The 20,295-nt window shown below is 38.3% G+C and overlaps 1 protein-coding gene across 1 annotated transcript in view; it reads right to left on the reverse strand.

The window, feature by feature from the left end:
* The window catches only part of CCHR6.PART0H14orf132 (chromosome chr6.part0 C14orf132 homolog), a 780,815-nt gene that overhangs the window by 577,130 nt on the left and 183,390 nt on the right, over positions 1-20,295 (reverse strand). The gene's annotated exons all lie outside the window — the stretch shown is intronic.

Here is a 20,295-nt window from a genome sequence, read left to right on the forward strand (position 1 = left end):
GAGGACCATGAAACATTTTAAATGTGTAAACTACAGTCCTTTAGAACAAAGCAAATACTTTTATACTTTAAGCAGAAAATGCAAAAGACTTCTCAACAACAAAAATAAATATTATAAACAATGGAAAGTTTCTGTGATACCACTTTTTTAAAGAAATGCAATGTCTTATGAAGACAGATTATTGTTTTGGTTAGAAATGAAAAGGGTGAAAAAGAACTAGATTTAGCTTTCCTTCCATATCCCTATTGCAGTATTCCTAATAGAAGGGGTCTTCTGCCGAGACTAACCCAATGTTCAGCCAGTATACCAAAGCCTTTAATATTTACAGGTGCCATATGTCACTCGTATGCTCCCCATGCAAGGCACAGGGCATAAAGGTACTGTACGAATGCACACATTCAGAACTTCTTTGTCACCAGTCCGAACACCATTATTAAATGTTACTCTGAGCTCCTTTTTTCTGTGCTGGTTGTCAAGCCAATTATTTTTCAGATAAGTGCCCTATTGGGGTCTTTCCTAATCTTCATTTTCATTATTGCTGATTGATTTCAAGCCATCCAGAAATGGAAATGTCAGTTTGGAAGGTATATTCCCCATAAAAACCATCACGATCAGTGTCTCTTTTGTAAGGGTGCTTCCCGTGATCATGCGAAGTGTTCTATCTGCCAGTCTTTTGTCCCTAAGACCCTACATAGGCATCTCTCCTCCTTATCTATTTATAGAAAACCAATGTCTTAAGTTGTTGGATCAAGATGTTTTGGCACAGTTTTCACATCCTGAGGGTCAGCCATCTGCTAAGAAAAAGGCCAAAAACTTAGGCCTGATACGGCTGCTGTCCACCCTCCCCTGGATGTCTCTCTGTAAAGGCTAGTGAAAGCCCAGATGATCATCTGGTGGTTGCTTCAGATTCCTCTGCCACAACTACATCAGAGGCCAGCATGGATTCTACTCCTTGCATGTCCTCGAGGCTTTACCGATGTCTGTTGCAGATGTTGAGGGGGAACCTCGGCTGATTATATCAAAGAGACTGAGGGGGAGTCTACAGATTTTAGTGAGGGAGGAGATCCCTACTACTCTTATTGAGTGTCATCAAAGGTCTGACCCTTTTAGGGTGTTTTGTAATGATGTCATGGAGAAAAGGAAACAGAAATTCAAGCATCATTCCCCTGAAGATAAGGATATCCAACATGAATGGCAGGATTTTGCTCCAGGGTTGTTTAATGCTTTAATGGCTTTAAAGTCTCCTCAAGGGGTGTCTGTGCCTGCTGCTCTCTGGTCTTCCACTCCTCTTAAAAGACCTAGGGAAGTGAATTCCTCTGATGAGGATCAGAACTCTGGGGAAGAGTCCTTAGGTTACTCTTCCCAAATCCCTTCCCCCTTGGATTATGGTTCCGAGGAAGAGGATTCTATTAGTAAAGCTATTTTGGGGACAGTGTTACCCTTATCATGGAATTCCGTAAGTGGGGTTACGCTCTGGTTTCTGATATCCAGCGGTGGTATTATCAGCACCTTCAGATGGAGTCTCAGACTTCTGCTCTTCTCCCTATTCTTGCTGCCCTCCTAGATCCTTTTTCAGCAACTTTTGTGGCTTTTGCTTCTCAAACCCCAGCTCCTACGAAACCTGACAGATCTTACAAAGTGCTTGATGAACGTAAATCCTTGTATAAATGCCCTTCTGATGATCCTTCTGTAGTGCCTGCCGCTTTGGACAAGCCCTGCAAGCTGTTGCCGTCTATCAAGCTGCTTCTCTCAGTCAAGGATAGCAGGGCCATGGAGAGGCTGGGCAAGAAGTTTTATACTGCAGCCACCTTACTCTTTAGGGCCATTATCTACCAGACTCGTATCACCAGGTATGTTTCCCTGACTCTGAGAGGAAGGCTTCTGCCCTTTCCTTGGTGGGTTCCACCTCTCAAGTTGCCCACCATTCTATTAAGTGCAGCTGTGATGCTGCTGGTGCTTCCTCCAGAGCTGCTGCATTTCGTTCTGTTATGAAGCATTACTCATGGCTTTGTCTTCAGGCTTTGCCTGATGACATTAAGGCCAAATTGTTGGATGCTCCTTTGGTTAACAAAAATATTTTTGGTGCTGCTGAACTTTTTAAGTCCCTGCAGGACAAGTTGAAACATATTTTTGAATCTCTTTTCCAAAGTATCAAAGGAATTGCCTTTCCAAGCCTGATTTTGTTCATAGACAGTCTTGTCCTCCACCCAAGGGTAAAAACGGTTCTAGACATATACCTCCAGCTAAGTCTACTCAGACCCCTACTTCTCAGAAGACTGCCTGTCAGGACAGGGTGAGTTCTATTTGACAATTTACATCCCCTTTCCCTCTGCCAAGTCCCTTTATCCTTCATCTTTTATGTCCCTTCTAAACTTGTTGAGAATCACAACAGAGTCTTGGGTTCTGCCTGTCATCCGCAGGGGTATTTAATGGTTTTAAAATCCTTTCCCCCCTTTTTGGATATCCCTCAACTTGCATGGGAACAGCTTTCTCCAGAGGTGCTTCATTCTGTTTTAGTCCAAGGCACCATTCAAACTGTACCCCCAGCACAGGTAGGGAAGGGATTTTACTCCAGAATGCTTCTGGCTGTCTAGAAGGAGAGTACTTTGAGACCAATTCTGGACCTTTCCCAGATGAACACCTTTCTCGAGATTACTTATTTTTGGGTGTTGTCTTTTGTGACCTTATTTCCTCCTCCTCTTCTTCTTCTTCCCCAGGCATTTCTGGTCTCTGTGGATCTCAAGGATGCCAACCTTAATATCTCCATCCATCCATCTGTCCTTTTCACAAAATGCTTAAATTTCTATGTTTCTTCTTTGAGTTCTCTCCTTTGCCCTTTGGCCTTTCTACTGCCCCAAGGGTCTTCACCAAATGCCTCACTGCTGTCATTGTTTTTTGCAGGTTGAGAGGAGTTTAGATCTACTCATTCATACTTCCACCCCCAAGGATCTGCTTCAAGATCTCCAGTAAACTATTTCCCTGTTACAGAGCATGGGGTACACCATAAACTTTCAATTTCCAACCCCTTCTCAGGATCATATGCTCCTGGGTTGCAGGATCCAGACCATCCCCATGCTGGCATTCCTGCCCGTACCCAAGGCCCTGTCTGTTACTGCTTTTTCCAGTCTCTTCTTCCTCTGGAGTCAGTCACAGCCAGGGACTTTCTCAGGACCTTTATGTTTATGGCTTCTACCATCCCATGCTTCATCTGGCCTGGCTGCATATCAGAAAGCTACAGTGGCACCTCAAGTCATTTTGACTTCACTGTTGCCACCCCCTGGACATCCCAGTTCCCTTCCTCTCTTGTCTCATGCTTGAGCATCAGTGGTGATCCATCAACTCACTCTCAACATGGGGCTGCCTTTCCAAACTCCAGTCCTACTCAAGTTCTTTACAGATGTCTCAAACAGGGGATGGGGGCCTCTTTTGGCTCTCTCAAGGTTCAGTGTCTCTAGCATCTGCATAAGAGGTCAGACCACATCAACATGAGGGCCCTATTCTGGTCTTTCAGGCTATTCATTACCTATTTCATCCAGGGCCTCTCAAAATTTTCACAGACAACACCATTGTGATGTGGTGTGTGAACAAGCAAGGGGGGGGGTACAAGGTCTTGTCTTCTTTGCAGACTAGCTCTTCAGGTCTGGGACCTAGCTGTCCAGTATCAAGTGACTCTTTAGGCATTTTGCATTCCCTCAGAGCATAATCTATTGGAAGACCCATTAAGCAGGTCCAGCACACAAGCTTATGAATGGATGCTTCACAGAGATGTGCTCCTGGACATTGTCCATTGGTGGGGTGTTTGTCAGGTAGATCTTTTTGCCTCCCTTCTGAACAGACAGCTTCCTCTGTTTTGTTCAAGAGGCCCAATTCCCCTGGCTTGGAAAGTGGATGCCCTGTCTTTTTCTAGGAAGGGAATGTTTCTGTATGCTTTCCTCCTCTTCCTCTGCTTCTGAGGGGTCTTACATAAATCAGTCATGACTCCTGCAAATTCTTGGTAGTGACTCCCTTTTGGCCCAGACAGTATTGGTTGCCTCTTCTTTCTCACTTGGCCAGGAGCAGTCACCACAAGTTACCTCACCAAGTAGACCTTCTCACACAAGACAAAGGGTTTCTTATTCATCCTCACTTGTCCACTCTTTAACTGACATGGTGGGTGATAGGGCTTTGATTCCTTTTAGGTATATATTTTTGGTTTACGTGCTTCAGGTCCTGCAGGAGGCCAGGAAACCCACTACCAGAAAAACATATTTGCCTCACTCAAAACCAGGATCTCTTATCTTTGCATGCTCCTATGGTTCTCTCTTATGTGTGTGATCTGCTCCGTACTGGGTTGGCATATTCTTCAGTTAAAGCTCACCTCTCAGCAATTTCTGCTCGTTTGCCCTTAGCTCCTCCTCTGGCATCTAGATTTGAGGTCAAGCAATTCCTTAAAGCTTTCCTTCATATTAGGCCTCCAGAAAACCAATTCCGCCTTCCTGTGACTTTTGTTTTGTTCCTGACTCAGGCTTCTTTTGAGCCTGTTGCTTCAGCTTCCTTAAAACGTTCTACGTGGAAGAGTGTTCTTCTTTTAGCCTTTACTTCAGCTAAGAGAGAGTCTGAGTTTCAGGCTCTCATGGCTGTTCCTCCCTTTTTAATTTTTCACAGAGACAGGGTGTCTCTTCATACTAATCCTTCCTGTATATCCAAGGTGATCAGTAAGTAGCCTCTTAATCAGTCTATTAATTCGCCTTCCATTTTTTCTTCTCCACATCTGCCAGTAATAAGGTTCTTTACACCTTGGATTTGCATAGCCGGCTGAGATATTATTTAGTTAAAACTAAGGATATTTACAAATCTCTGGGGATTTCTGCTTCCTTTCATTCCAGGTCTTTGGGTCTGGCTGGTTCTAAGCAAACCATCCCTCCCTGGAATTTTAAGGCCATGTCTTTTTATTCTTTTCAATGTAAATTTCTTTCCTTCTCTGTAAAGTCTCATTATACCAAGGCTGTTGCCTCCCCTGGTGCTTTTTTCAAAGGACAGGATATTAGTTTCATCCTTGAGGCTGCTACTTGGTCTTTAGTTCATCAAGCATTACAAGTTGGATGTTATTTCCAGAGCAAGACTTGTCTTTGCTAGAACTATCCTTCATTTGATTCTGAAGGGCTGCTCAATACAATCCTCCTCCCAGGTTTCTTCTTGAACTTTTGTACTCTACCCTCTGTTAGGAATATTGCAACAGTGATACAAAGGACATAGTACAGTTGCTTAAAATCTTACCACAACAGTAGATGTCCTTCTCCTCACTGTTGCAGTATTCACTCCCTCCCTCCAGCCCCATCTCCTCTATCCTGTTCTTTCTTGCTCTCCTGGCCAAGGGGTTCTTCAACCTTTTCTCCTTCTGGATGCACACGTTCTTTCTTGTCCCTAAGGACATTCTGTTTCTCCTGGTGTTTTTTTCAGTTCTGAATGTGTTTGTCTGTACATCACCTTTTTTGCCCTACATCTTGATTAGGGAGCACACGTGGGATGTACACACCTGTGGGTACTGACAGCTTTGGTATACTGGCTGCATGTTGGGCTATCCTTGGCAGGAGATTCCTTTTGTTAGAAATACTACAACAGTGAAGAGAAGAACATCTGCTGTTATGGTTTTTACACAACTGTACTTTTGTTATACCCTGAATGAAAATAAAGGCATATCTATAGTACTGATATAGCTCAAGGGTCAAAAAGAAAATGACACACTACTCATTTATTCTAGTGGCCATGTAGTCTGTCAGATAATGCAGATGATTAAAGCTATGAGATGTTAACAAGCTGTTTCTATAGTCCAGAGTTTGATTCCCATAGCCCTCATTTGACGACTGTGCAAGACTGAACAAATCACTTAACCGGTGATTGCTCTGGGGCAGTTGAGAAACTGGCATAGGCTCTTCACTGGTCTTCTTAATGGAATGCCTAGTAACTGCTTATGAACCTGTGTTAGCAAAGTAGAAGTTCTTAAGATTTTGGGATTTTCCATGGAAAGTTAAGATGACTCATGTGGAGACTAGAAGTTGGCAGTCTTAAACCTGTCCACTAGATTGTAGTGCAGAACCTGTACCTTTTCACTCAGCAGAGCAGCTGTTAAAGTTGCTAAAGGTGTGGAAAGGCGTGAGTTCTGGATAGCATCAGCAACCAAGAAGTCAAACAGATGAAAGAGCAAACCTATAATGTGCTGTCTACTTAATAGATTTATTTACTGTAGTTTAGTTTTACTGGGATGGTACACTAGTTACAGCAGAACATTTGCAGACAGATCTGAGATGAAGAAATTCTTAAAAACATTAAAAGAGAACTAATGCACAACTATCACAGAAGGCAGAGATTCCCAAAGACAATTGAAACAGTGAACAATTATTGTTAATGGAGTAGGAAAAACAAATCTGGATTAATTTTAATAATAAATCTGGGAGGAAAGCAGTAGGTGAGAACAGTGTTGAAGTAGAAGTGATGTAGGTAAGGCGGAAGTTATGTGATTTGTCCAGAGGAAAAGCATTTTTTTAATGGAGGTGTCTGCTGAGTTGTGCTCCGAAAGTGGAGAAAGAAAATATTTCATTTCATCAAATATATCATCGATGGACTACCATAAAACTGCAATGGAATTGCTAAAAAACTGTAAATAGTGCTACATTTTTGATATTTGTATTTTTGATATTTGTATTTCTGTAATGTTGACTTTTATGTGGAACTTTTCTCCCCAGACCTCCACTGAAAATGGGCTCACCTAGGCCCACTGGACTTTCCCGGTAAACAAATGCAATAAATAAAATAAATAAATAAATAAATAGTCTGGTATCTGCCTACCAAAAATAATTGTGAGTCCTTGATAGACTGAACTCCTGTTATAGAAAAAAATGTACGAACTCCAGCAATGACAACCACTACAGCAGATAACTGTTCACACCGCTGGAAAAGGGTTCATGGATTGGAAAGCACTGCCACGCATTGCACAAGTGTATACAGATAGTCACAATTTATTAAAACTTGTATAAAAACAAAAACGAAGAAGGTTAAGCGCTTTCATCAATTGCATTGACTTCATCAGAACATCTCAGCAACTTCTCCTAATAGTTTATAAATACATGCAATTAACATTTCCATTAAGCAATTGCTGGCAGTGTTTACCTCCTTAAAGTCACAGATACCATAACATTCATACATATAAAATCATATCTAACAATTAATATTGCTATAACAACAAATATGCTAAAAATTGCATTTAAAATATCATACAATAATAATTAATAAACTTTTCTCCATTTCACCCTTTGCTTTCTAAAATAGCCTTTACTGATATAGCATCATTTAAACCATGGTGGGTAGTGGAGTTCAACAAAATCTGCCATTTGGACTCCCTCTCATTCAATTTCCTAGTAATGTTGTCACCTCTAGGGTTCCCCTTAATTTGTTCTATATTGGCAAACTTAAATTCTTTACATCTTTGGCTGTTTGATAGATGTCTGTACAAAGCATTAGTGTCATCCCTTTTCTTTATACAATATGTGTGGTCATATATCCTATTTCTAAGGCATCTATCTGTTTTCCCCACATAATAGCAGGGACATATGGTGCACTTAGCTAAATAAACCACATGTTGGGTACGACAATTATCATTTTGAAAATATACCATAGTCTGATTTATATTCCCTAATTTCATCTTCGTAGTTTCCATAATGGCGCAACATTGATTACAATTACCACTTTTATGTGTACCTCTCCCCATGCTTTTCAGTATAGTCAGTGGCGGCTGGTGACTTCAAATCACAGGGGCGCTGCAGGAGACAGCTGAATGGGTGGGGTCAAGGGAAGGGGTGTGGTCAACCAGAAAGGGGAGGAGCTATGCACAAAACCACAAAAAACTAACTTTAATTAAATACGCTGCCCTGGGTGGCAAACCATCATTATGAAAGTCCAATCAAGACAAAAATAAGTGTAGAAGAATAAAAATATTTCAATGCATTGGCTGCATGACAGCTTACTTAATATCTAGATGGAAGCAAAAGGTTGTGAGGCATGAAAAAATAAATTACTTTTTAAATACATTACTGGAATGCCAGTCAAAATCAAGTATAAGAAAAACCAGAAGCACTCAACTCAAACCACTTCTCCTTGCACTGCAGTTCTAATTATAATATATTCAGCTTTATTAAAGTACCAAGTAACATGCTGAAAGTAGAAATCTATGTGAAGCCCCCACTTGTAAAAATGTTTCTTATCCAAAAAAGACCTGCTGCCTGACAACTTGTTTCATGGGGAAAACATGATAAAAGTAAAAAATGAAAAGTAAACAAGAAACAAGCTCAAGATACATTGCTTAAAGGATTACTGTACAGGTTATGGACCACACATGACTGGCATTCTGTTTAGTTTACGGGTAAAGTCTGTAGAGATGACTGGAAGTCTCCAACAAGTGTAATGAGCTTTTTAAAATAATGGAATCCTGTCCTTTAATACCCAAGGCTTATACATTATCTAGTCAAGTATTCTCTGCATGGCAACAACAGAAAGGCTTTCAATGTTGGTAATTCTTTAACAGTATGCTTATTAAAGCTTACTTGCATCTTACGATCTCAGACAAGCTTACCTTATGGTCATTAAAGCATTGCTACTTAAACACAGAGCAACAGGCACTTTGAGTAATAAGCATAAATCTGAGTAATAAGCATAAATCAACAGTACAAAAATATGACAGAAACCAGACCATTCTGCAAAATCAAGGACAGATGAAAAGCCACTGTAGTACTTATGCAGTGTGTCCTCCCCATCCAAGGTAGATACAACTACTCCTTGCCTTGCTTGGACACATCCAGAGTCAATACATGGGGGAGTGGGGTGCTACAAGCATGTCACAATTTGAAATCTCTCTGGCTGACTATGATGGCCCTGACACGTTTGTCATATCTCTCAACCTCAAGAGCAAGAAATCTGGACAAAGCCATACACAGAAGTGGGACAAAGGCCCAAAAATAAGGACCATTTTTAAATATTGCTCTAATAAACTTAGAAAGATAATAGAATAGGTCTTGCATTAGTATGAATTTTCTGAAGGGTATAACATCTGAAACTGAAATGTCTGTCATTTTCTAACTTCAGTCTTTAGTGATTTGTCACTAATTTGCCAAAAAACACAATTTTATGAAAAATGGACCAAAAATGTGATGCAAAAATATAAAATAGACACACAATACAGCTGCTACCTGTCAAAGAAGGGACACTTTAATATTGGTACTGCTACCTTGAGCAGCTGACAAAATAAAAGAATCTACATGCATTTCAAGTAATCTATAACTTTGATTATTACAGTTATTTCTTAATTGTAAACCCTCCATGTTTTCTTCCAAAATTGCTATTTTGCAGAGGGATTATTAGGGGGAAGAGCAACATTTTGAGCCAAAAATTGGGGACAGTTGAGAGGTTGGCTATGCCTAATTCTATAAAGCAATTTATTTGCATGTACCTCTCAACCTGTTAATGCAGTAAATCTGAACAAGGCCAAATATATTGCGGGCACATATAAACAGTACTAAAAATTGCTCTTGTATAAATTGAGACAGTTGATAGAACAGCTCTTACTTTAACATGCATTTTTCTGAAGGTTATGAAGTCTGAAACTTATTATTTAGTGACTTAATTCCTAAATGATTTGCCAGAAAACTACAAATTTTATGAAGAACAAACCAAAAATAAGAAGCAAAAATCTATTCATTCTTTGAAAATCTGGACAGTTGGGAGGTATAGTTCAGCTGGGCCTGTCTGAGTTTGCTGCCCTTCCCCCCTGACAAAATAATGGTTGAATGGAGCCTCTGCAGCCATTCCAATGAACCATTACTTGGCTATTTCACTCCATTTACCATAAACACTAATGTGCATACTGCTTTACTTCTATGATGAGTTGGACTTCATTTGAAAGTTTTATTTTGTATTTTACAGCACAAACACTAAGTCATCTGTTAAACAAAGCAATGCAGTCTCACAATGAAAACTTAGCATTAAAACTTCTCTGCCCTTGAAACTCACATTCATTGAAACAGCATTGAAACCCACATTCAAAGAAAATACATTTTGCCAGTGGCAGATAAAGATTAATTTTGGGCTGTTTTCAAATCATAGGCCCCTTGCATATGAAACATACATGTGCTCTTTGATACACCTTCCTCATTGTACTAAAATTATATTCCTTGTACAATACAGTACACTTGTTAGAGGGTGTTTTAAATTTGTTTTGAACATTTTTCCAGTAAGCAATGAAACAAACCATATGCACCCATAATGGCAAAACTGCCCAGTTGAGAACATTTATCATAAAAAAGTCTACTCAGACTTCCACAGTCCACCATTATTAGTAAATATGCACAATTCCACAGTCCACCATTATTAGTAAATATGCACAATTCCACAGTCCACCATTATTAGTAAATATGCACAATTCTACAGTCCACCATTATCAGTAAATATGCACAATTCTACAGTCCACCTTTATCAGTAAATATGCACGATTCTACAGTCCATTATCAGTAAATATGCACAATCTCTGAAGTAAGTCATCTAAATAATTCCACATTAAAGAAATCTGTAACTAATGAAGTGGTTGCTGCTAGCAATCACCTTTATATTTCATGGTTTCATCGAAAAATAGTGTCTGTTGCCCCTCAAGAATAAATTGCCTATATTACATTAAAAAATGATAAGCTAGTAATAATATTGCAAGAGGAAATGGATGGCAAACTGATAACAGACTCATAGTTAGTATCTTCACCAAGGAGAACATTCTCAGTACGGCAGCATCCACCCCTTGTGGGAGTAGAACCCACAACCTTCTGCATCAAAAGCAAGTACACAACCTGTTGTGCTATAGTATTAACTAGGCAAAGCACTAAACTTCTATTCCCTTGCAGCTCTCAGCTCCTTGTAAAATCTACTCAATACTCAACTGCATCTCAACTTCGCAGCTCAAGAAAACTGGAAAAAGCCAAAATGTATTGGGGGGGGGGGGGTCAAAAGCCCAAAAACCAGGGACACATTAAACATTGCTTGTATAATCTTGGAAAGTTGCTAGAATAAAATGTTGTGTTGCCACCATACATTTTACTGTCAAGGTCCCTGAGCAAAAACTAGTCAGAGTAACATACCACTACGCCACATCAGCTGCTTTGTAAAAGAGAGGAAGACAAACTTAAATGGCTATCATTTAGTGAATTCAGTTCTCACCATAGCTGTCAACCTCTTAGTACAAAACACCTGGACAAACCCAGTAATGAGGGAATACAGCCCTCAAACATATTCAGTGAATTCAGTTCTTGCCATAGCTGTCAACCTTAGCACAAAAACCTGGACAAAGCCAATAATGGGGGAATACAGTCCCAAAAATAGGGACAAATTTAAAATATTCATCTTATAAACTTAGAAAATTGCTAGAAAAAAAGGTTGTGCTACTATGTATTCTGAAGAACATGAAGTTTGAAATTCAAATGCTGGTCAATTTTACTGCTGACAGAACAAAAACAATTTTCAGCAGAGACCCAGGGATTAATACTGCAGACACGTCTTTGTAAAATGACAGGGCACCAGAGCAAATCCACACAAACACAGGGAGGAGATGCAGACTCCCCACAGAAGGCACCCCAACCAAGAATCAAACCAGAAAACCTATAGCTGTGAGGCAACAATACTACCACTGCACAATGAAATATGCAAGGATCTAAACATTCAGAAACCTGAAGTCTGAAATTCAAATGCCTGTCAATTTTACTGCTGACAGAACAAAAACAATTTTCAGCAGAGACGCAGGGATTAATACTGCAGACACATCTTTGTAAAATGGCAGGGCACCAGAGTAAATCCACACAAACACTGGGAGGAGATGCAGACTCCACACAGAAGCCACCCCAACCAAGAATCAAACCAGAAAACCTATAGCTGTGAAGCAACAATACTACCACTGCACCATCAAATATACAAGGAATTAAACAGTCAGAAACCTGAAGTCTGAAATTCAAAAGCCTGTCAATTTTATTTAACATTTTTTAATCAGGACAGTCTGACTTGGAACAAAAAAACAATTTTCAGCAGAGGCCCAGGAAGAAATAATGCAGACATGTCTTTGTAACATGGGAGGACACAAAAGCAAACCCACACAAACACAGGGAGAAGATACAGACCCCACAAAGAAGGAACCCCAGCCAAGAATCAAACCCGAGAACCTGCAGCTGTGAGGCAACAATGCTACCAGTGCACCATCAAATAAAAACAAACCCATACAAACCACAGGGAGAATATAACAGACCCCTCAAAGAAGGAACCCCAGCCAAGAATCAAACCTGAGAACCTGCAGCTGTGAGGCAACAATGCTACCAGTGCAACATCAAATAAAAGCAAACCCACACAAACACAGGGAGAAGATAACAGACCCCACAAAGAAGGAACCCCAGCCAAGAATCAAACCTGAGAACCTGCAGCTGTGAGGCAACAATGCTACCAGTGCAACATCAAATATCAAGCATTGCAACATTTACAAACCACAGATATTATGAGGAACAGATCAGATCAAATATGAGGCAAAAATCTGCAATTTTTTTACAAATGGTGGTGGGTAGGGAACACAAGTCTTTAACACCTGCATACAGGGTACAGGGTTCAAGCCTGAGGTATTCCCTACCACACCACCATGAGCACCTGGGGCATTTACACACACACACACACACACACCCCTGTTGTAAAAGTAAAAAGTGCCATACACACACAATCAAGTATAAAAGCAGCAAGTACCATACATTGTAAAGGTAAAATGCACCATACACTTACCTGTCCGTTCTCCATAATATCCAGCTAATGTGCATCCTGCCCGTGCAATACTCCAAGACCCATGAGATCCCTGAAATCAAAACTCCACTCCTTCCCGACGAGACTGTAATTCCTGACTGCTGCTGTTGCAGTCCGGACCCAACACATTATCCCAGCGAGTCTGTGCACTCTAACAGTGCACAGACGTCTCCTTGTGTTGCCCTATGGGGACTGCCGGACTGTCTGGAGCATGCGCATAGACGTGCAGTAGTCGGGACTACTGCGCATGTGCGAAGTCTGTGAAAATTTAAACAATTTTTTTTTTCTATTTTTATTTCTTTTTGTTTTGCGGGGGCTGCAGTCCGGCAGTCCAATAGCACGGGCCACCCCTGAGTATAGTAGACCCTTTCCTCATTTCGAACAACCTTTTAAGACTGAAACCTGTTTTGTATACAAAGGAGGGCTGTTCACCCAATAACTTGTAAATGTTATCATCAGATTTTAAAATATTCCAGCTGTTGCCAATAATTTTTCTAACTTCCTTATCAAAATGTCCATATTTTATAATACAAGACCAGCTATAAGCCCTGTTGGAATCATAAGATTGGTTCACTTTATTGAATGAACTTCCCTTACCACTACCTAGTATCGGCTTGTATTTTTTACCCGATTCAGACCTAACATAACTAATGGTGTCATTTACTAGGGATCTAGGATAACCCCTGTTTAAAAACATGTTCCCTATAAAGTTAAGTTCCGCTTCCATCTCAGCTAGTTCGGAGGTCATCCTAGCTGCCCTTATCCACTGCCCCTTAATAATACTTGCTTTTTGTTTGTAAGGGTGACAACTTGAATATTCTAAATAACTGTTGCTAAAGGTGTTTTTTCTATAAATTTTAGAGGCAAAGTGACCATTGTCTATGTAAACATATGTATCTAAATATGAAATCCCATTACTATTAAAATTATAAGTGAATTTTAAGTATTCTGTAGTTCCATTTATGAAATCAATAAACTGATTTAACTCATCCTTAGAACCTGTCCACAGCATAAAAATGTCATCCAAAAATCGTACATAACTTTTTATACGTGAACTCCATTTGCCTTGTAATACATATTGTTCCTCCCAATCTAATAAAACTAGATTTGCGAACATGGGTGCACATGCTGCCCCCATTGCAACACCATTTTTCTGTCTGTAATATTCTCCTTCATAAAAAATGAAGTTGTTCTTCAATACTACCTCCATAAAGTCCAATATTAATTGGATTTTATCCCAATGGAGTCCACAATATTTTTGCATGCTGTTCTCAAATCTACTGATACAATCTTCTTCTGGGATGCATGAAAATAAGTCCGTTACATCAATGGTAACAAATATAATTTCATTGCTAAATAAATCCTGAGTCAACCTGGACAAAAAATCCTAGGAGTCAATGATAATATGTTTTATTTTGCTGTATATATTTTTTAACCATCTATCTATCACCTGACCAAAAGGGAAGGTTTTAGACTTATTCCCTGAGATAATAGGTCTAAATGGGGGATCCATAAGATTTTTATGGATTTTAGGTATCCCTACCATAGTTGCTATAATTGGATATTTTACCTATAAAAATTCACATAGTTCTGTATCAATTCTATCATCTAATAATGTCTTCTAATAATACATCAATTTTGTGATATCCAATATTTACTTCGTTCAGAGATGCTATCTCATAATTACCTGAATTGAGTAAAATGGAATGTATTTTGTTCACATATTCTAGTTGATTGTACAAAACTATCCCTCCCCCTTTGTCTGGTTTCATAACTCTAATTTGGTTGTTTTCCTGAAGTTGTTTGAGAGAGTCATACTCTATTTTGGTTAGGTTAAAGGACATTTTTTTATTATTGACCATTGAAAGCTTTATATATTTCATCTGTAACTACTCTGTCAAATGTAGCTAAGGTGGGATTCGTTGGTGGAATAAAGATGCTTTTTTTCGAAATGGTTTTCCACTAATCACGGTTCTATTGTCCTCATGAAAAAAGGCAGCTAAATTTAATTTCCGCATGTACAGCTTAAATTCTGCGATGTAATCCACAATATTACTTTTAGACTTAGGAACATATTTCATTCCTTTTGCAAAAAGACTAAAATGCCCATTGTCTAATTTAAAATCTGTATAATTGTACACACTAAAATCCCCCTACTTGAATGTACATTGTTATGATACACAATGGGGTTTTCTACTGTCACTGCCTTGCCACATTCATAGATTCATAGATTAGTACTAGGCTAACTGCCCTTGTGGGCCATTTTCCGCCTAGCCAATTTCCCCATGTGAGAATCAAACCCTGCACCTTGTGTTTGTAAGGTAAACACCTTAACCATTATGCCAACATCATACCCCTCCATTATGCCAACATCATACCCCTGTCAAACATTCAAATCTCTCTTTTCCCGCCAATTCCTGTTTTCCATTGCTTCCTGTCTCCCCCCTATTCCATGTCAATAGTCCGTTCGACCTAAAAAATTGTTGTTGTCCCTCCTATGGTAGTGGTGTTCACCGTCCCCTTCCTGTCTAGAACTAAATTTATTTTTCCTATGGTACATATTAAATGGTTCCCTTTTGTGAACATCCCATTTATAAGCTAAATTGTTTTGATATTGTTTTAAATCCCTTTGTAATTTTTTACATTTCCTTTCAAACTGCTTATGACAGTTTTTTTCCACCCATTCATATTGTTTGTGAAAGAAAGTTTCCCATTCTTTAAATAATAAATCCTGTGAAATGGACACATTTAACTGCTCAACTTCGGTCATAAGAGTGCAACTTTTTTTGTCATTGCATCTAATAATAAATTCTATGAATGAAAAACCAAAACTGTCAAACAAACGATTACATTCATTCATATTTAAATTATCCAAATCGACCCCTATGGGTAATTTAAAAAATCTTAAACCCATAGGTACTACTTTCACCTCTAAACAACGCTTCAAATATGTATTGTCCAGCTGTAAGCTCATTATGGTACCAAGTTTTTTACCAAAATCATAGATCAAATCTTTCAAAGATTTATCGACTTCATTAAATTTCATTTTGTGTGAACTCCTGTTATCCTGTGCAGATATTAGGCTGGGGCTTTTTATATGGCCTTGTTATAATTTTGCAGGTAAAACATAAGCATACCTCTCAACCTCTTGGCACAAGAAATCTGGACAAAACATGACATAATGTTGGAATACAGGCACAAATATAGGGACAAATTTTAGATATTGTTCTTTTAAACACAAGAAGTTATTGAATGACAGACTTTGTGTTAGCATACATTTTCTGAAGGACATAAAGTCTGAAACTCAAAGGCATGTCATTATTTAGTGACTTTAATCCTCAGATCATACTAGTGATTTGTCAGAAAATCATAAATTGTATGAGGAATTGGACAGAATAAGAGGCAGAAAAGCTGGACATTGTGTGAAAATCTGGACAGTTGAGAGGTATGGTGGCCCATAAGGAAGTAGAAGCTGGATAGCAGCTCTGTAGGAGAGGCAAGTGTTAATTATTAAACATTTGGAGCTGAGATACAGGAAAACAGGCTGTATAAAGGTGTGAAACAGTAACCTGGTTAATGTGTATATGTCAATTTTACCCAACCACACTTTATATGATTATATAGTTGGTTGCAACTACATCAGTTCCATTTAATAATGTACTTTTTTCCTTTTTTGTTTTCCTGGAGCACCAGATTAGTTACCTTTTACCATTTAACAAGTAAAAATTGTGCCTTTTTTTGAAATTCTTTTTTATTGGCATGGCATGGGACTTTTTAATGTAGTAAATCTGGGTACTTTTTCAGGCTCTTCCAGCTAATTACAGTAGTCTTACAGGACGATAACTTGGCAAATAGATTTCTGTTTTTTGTAATAATGGATTCCTTCTAAATTGCATTGCGATGGACTGCCAGGCTGTTACAATTTCATTCTTTGCCTGATTATGGACCAAAGACTGCAGCAGTCACACTTGGAAACATATCATTAGAATATTAGTTCACAATAAGCCAACATCATTAAACAAGAATGGCAATTTTGCAGCAATGCTAAAAGGAACAATCTTCTAACTACAAAATACTATTAATTAAAGCTGCATTTTAAGGGAGACAATAAAATAGATGCAGAAAGTGCCTCCATATCCTAACATACTGTTCAACTGTGCATAATATTTTCAAATTTGCTACATACTGCATACATCACACAGCAGCAAATTAAAAGCAGATGGAAATCCACACATCCACTTGTTTAAATAATTACTGTGTTCTCAAACAGTGCTAACACAACCAACAACCATTCATAGCAGGTGCACTCCAGAAACCTAAGTGACTCATGTAATATTTATATATTTTTAATTTGGATAACAAGAGCTGGTATGTTATAAACACTACCACACTATCATCTGGTCATTATCATGCCTAAAGAATAGAAAGTGTCACTTATGAAGGAGTAGGTCATTAAATGCATACAGTAAGACAGAATTTAAATGAAGAACATGGTACACTGAAAAGGCAAGAGCTTTTACAGCAACAGTTAATCTGAAATTACAAAAGGTCAAGTAGTAAGAAAAACAAGGCCTTATCTCATCAGCACAGTTCTAGACTTCAGACAAACACAGCAGCTGCTGATTTTTGTTTAACGCACACAACTGACACTTGAGCTCATCAGTTACAGTTGAGTGTGAAGTGGCACTGGGTTAATTTGGCCGGAGGCACAATTCACTGACATACTTAGCAGACTGCTGCTTGTAACGGAAATATTTTCATGCCGTATTGCATGTATTTCACTGTAAGACAGAAATGGCTGTACAAAAACATTTAAGAATATGCAGAAGTAAAGCAAGGAGGGTAATCAAGACATATGGAATGAGAAAATAGCAAATAAAAAACAGACCAATAATTCTGAAAATAAGTGCATCATCTTTCCTGAGTTAATGTACCCCCCACTTTTTAGGCTAGTGTTCTGTATACAAATCATATTTCTGCTTTTACAGTAACTGCAAATGTTGACAAGTCATACAACTGCAAGTATATCATTTTCTGAAATAAAAAAATATATATGCCTGTTTTTAAATTATTACTTCCATCTATCTACATTTACACATGGCATTGAAACTGTTTTAGATAGGAGTGTAGGCCACATCAGTACTGTTATCTGAATCTGAATTAAACTAAACCGCTCATCTGATATTTTCCAAGAAGTGAAGAACATCACCCATCACTGTTGCATCTTTCTTACTTAAATTAAAAAACACCAACCCATATAACCTCCATCGTACTTAGCTTATGAATTTGTGGAGATACCATTTCTCCCCAGTGGCAGACAAACCATGGAGCTGAACCATATACTAATATAAGGAATACAAGAAGCTTCTAGTTACAGGACAGTTCTTTCCGCTAATAGCGATAGCCTAACTTTTTCTACATATTTTATCCTGGATTCTTTAGTATACCATGCACAAGCCGCTGTCTCTTGAACCCTGGCAGTGATCACAATGTTGTGTTTTGAAAGAAAGCAGCACTCTCACTCTGTGAAATTACTTTCTGAATACGCTCAAATGTTGTAAAATTTTAGAATTTAGTACATAAGGTAGTATTTTTGAAGACTGGACAAATATGCTAAATCTTTCCAGTTATGAAATTTTCACTTGTTAAAAATAACTTTGTAACTCTAGCAATATTCACCATTTTGTCTCAAAACATAAAAAAAGTTATATCGTCATGTAATACCACACTATAGGTGTGATTGCAAATATGGAGCCACCCTATTATCCTTTTTTATTTTGCATTTGTGCATTTTTTTCAACCTCCAAAGGACACTGCATAACTACTTTGTGGAATTACCCCGTGCCAGATCTGAACAATTTCCTAGCGTTATTATGTTCAAGAGGAAGGATCATAAAAATTGTATACTGCAGTGGGACACAATGCTCAGACAAAATCATCAGGTTGTATTCAGTTTGTGGAAAACAGTTATAAAGTTTACTGTTTTAAAACCAAAACACAGTACAGCAATTTCTTTCTTGTAGGTCATAAACAGCTTAAATGTATTTTTTGATACAGGCTTCAATTCTCTGCAAACTTAAAAAAAAAAAAAAAAAAAAAAAAAAAAAAAAATTCCCCACATATTTACTTAATATTTTATATATACATTTTAGCACATATTTTATATAGATTGTAAAAAGTTAAAAATATTCAGTGAATCATGTTTTGCTGATCACAATTATACAAAACTTTGACATATAGCTATTCATTTGCCACTGGAATTTGTCACCCCAGTGCCTTTCAGGCAAGGTAAAAACTTACGAACATAAAGAAATAACATTAAATGAGATAAATGAAGTTGGTGTTGCTGAAATGCTGAAAGCTTACACAGATAGATGTGCAACCTTGAAGTTTCCATGCCTCTGATGGGTGCAGAGGTTTGTGCCATCATAGATTTAAATACCCTTTCAGTTTCCTTGTATTCCAGGGTATAATGCCTTCCAGTCTTTTAGACTTAGTGAAACTGATGAAGTGCCCATCTATATTCATAACCTCAAGACACAGTCACTTGGACCACAAAAAGGAGATAATAGGACACAAAAGCATGGCTGGTACAACCAGTGCCCTTGGCTGGTACTATGAATCAGTGCCCCACTCCTACAGCTGAAGACAAAAAAAAAAAAAAAAAAAAAAAAAAACAGGAGTTCCTACTCCTGGCAAAAGACACCCCTCCTCTCCTGCCCCAGCTATTCAGGTCCCATTTTTGTACCTTGCCCCCATCTCTCCTTAAACACAATTCTTTTTCTTTTACACTATTTATTTATTTATTTGCATTTGTTAACCGGGTTGGTCCGGCTGGGTAAGAATTACCCTTTTTCAGTGGAGACCCGAGGGGTAAAGCCCCAACTATTTGCTACAAATGTAGCAACAGTTGCTACAGTTTATACCTTATCTGCAAGGAGCACTACAGTTCTCATGCTTTAATTAAAAAATATATACTTGTAACCTTTAACAAACTGCTTGCTGCAAATGAAGCAAACAGTTGCTCTAGTTTAAAACCTACCTGCATGGAGTGTTAAAGTTAAAAGCTAAAACAGAATTTTTTTTTTAACTTTTAAACTGTAGCAAACTGTCATTTCATATGACCATCAATAGCAGAAATTACCATTATCATGTAAACTGGTTGTTATAAACTCTACATCACACAAACAATATAAAGCAAATGTTTCTACCCTTGAGAAACTAACAATTAAAAATAACATAATCATTGCATGTCATTTCAGTTACTCTAAAAGTAAATGGAATAGTTATACAAATATAACAAATATACCTATTACATTGTTGAACTAATAAACACCAGTTATGTGTCAGAGATAGTGAAGCATCTTACTAAGGGGTGAGACACCTTATAAACTTTTCTTAGTGATGCACTGACAATATGCACAGTCCCTACCATCATCCTTTTCCTTGTCAAGT

The sequence above is a fragment of the Protopterus annectens genome, chromosome 6.part0, assembly GCF_019279795.1.
Source record: "Protopterus annectens isolate FY-2018-M chromosome 6.part0, PAN1.0, whole genome shotgun sequence".
Taxonomy (NCBI): Eukaryota; Metazoa; Chordata; order Ceratodontiformes; family Protopteridae; genus Protopterus; species Protopterus annectens.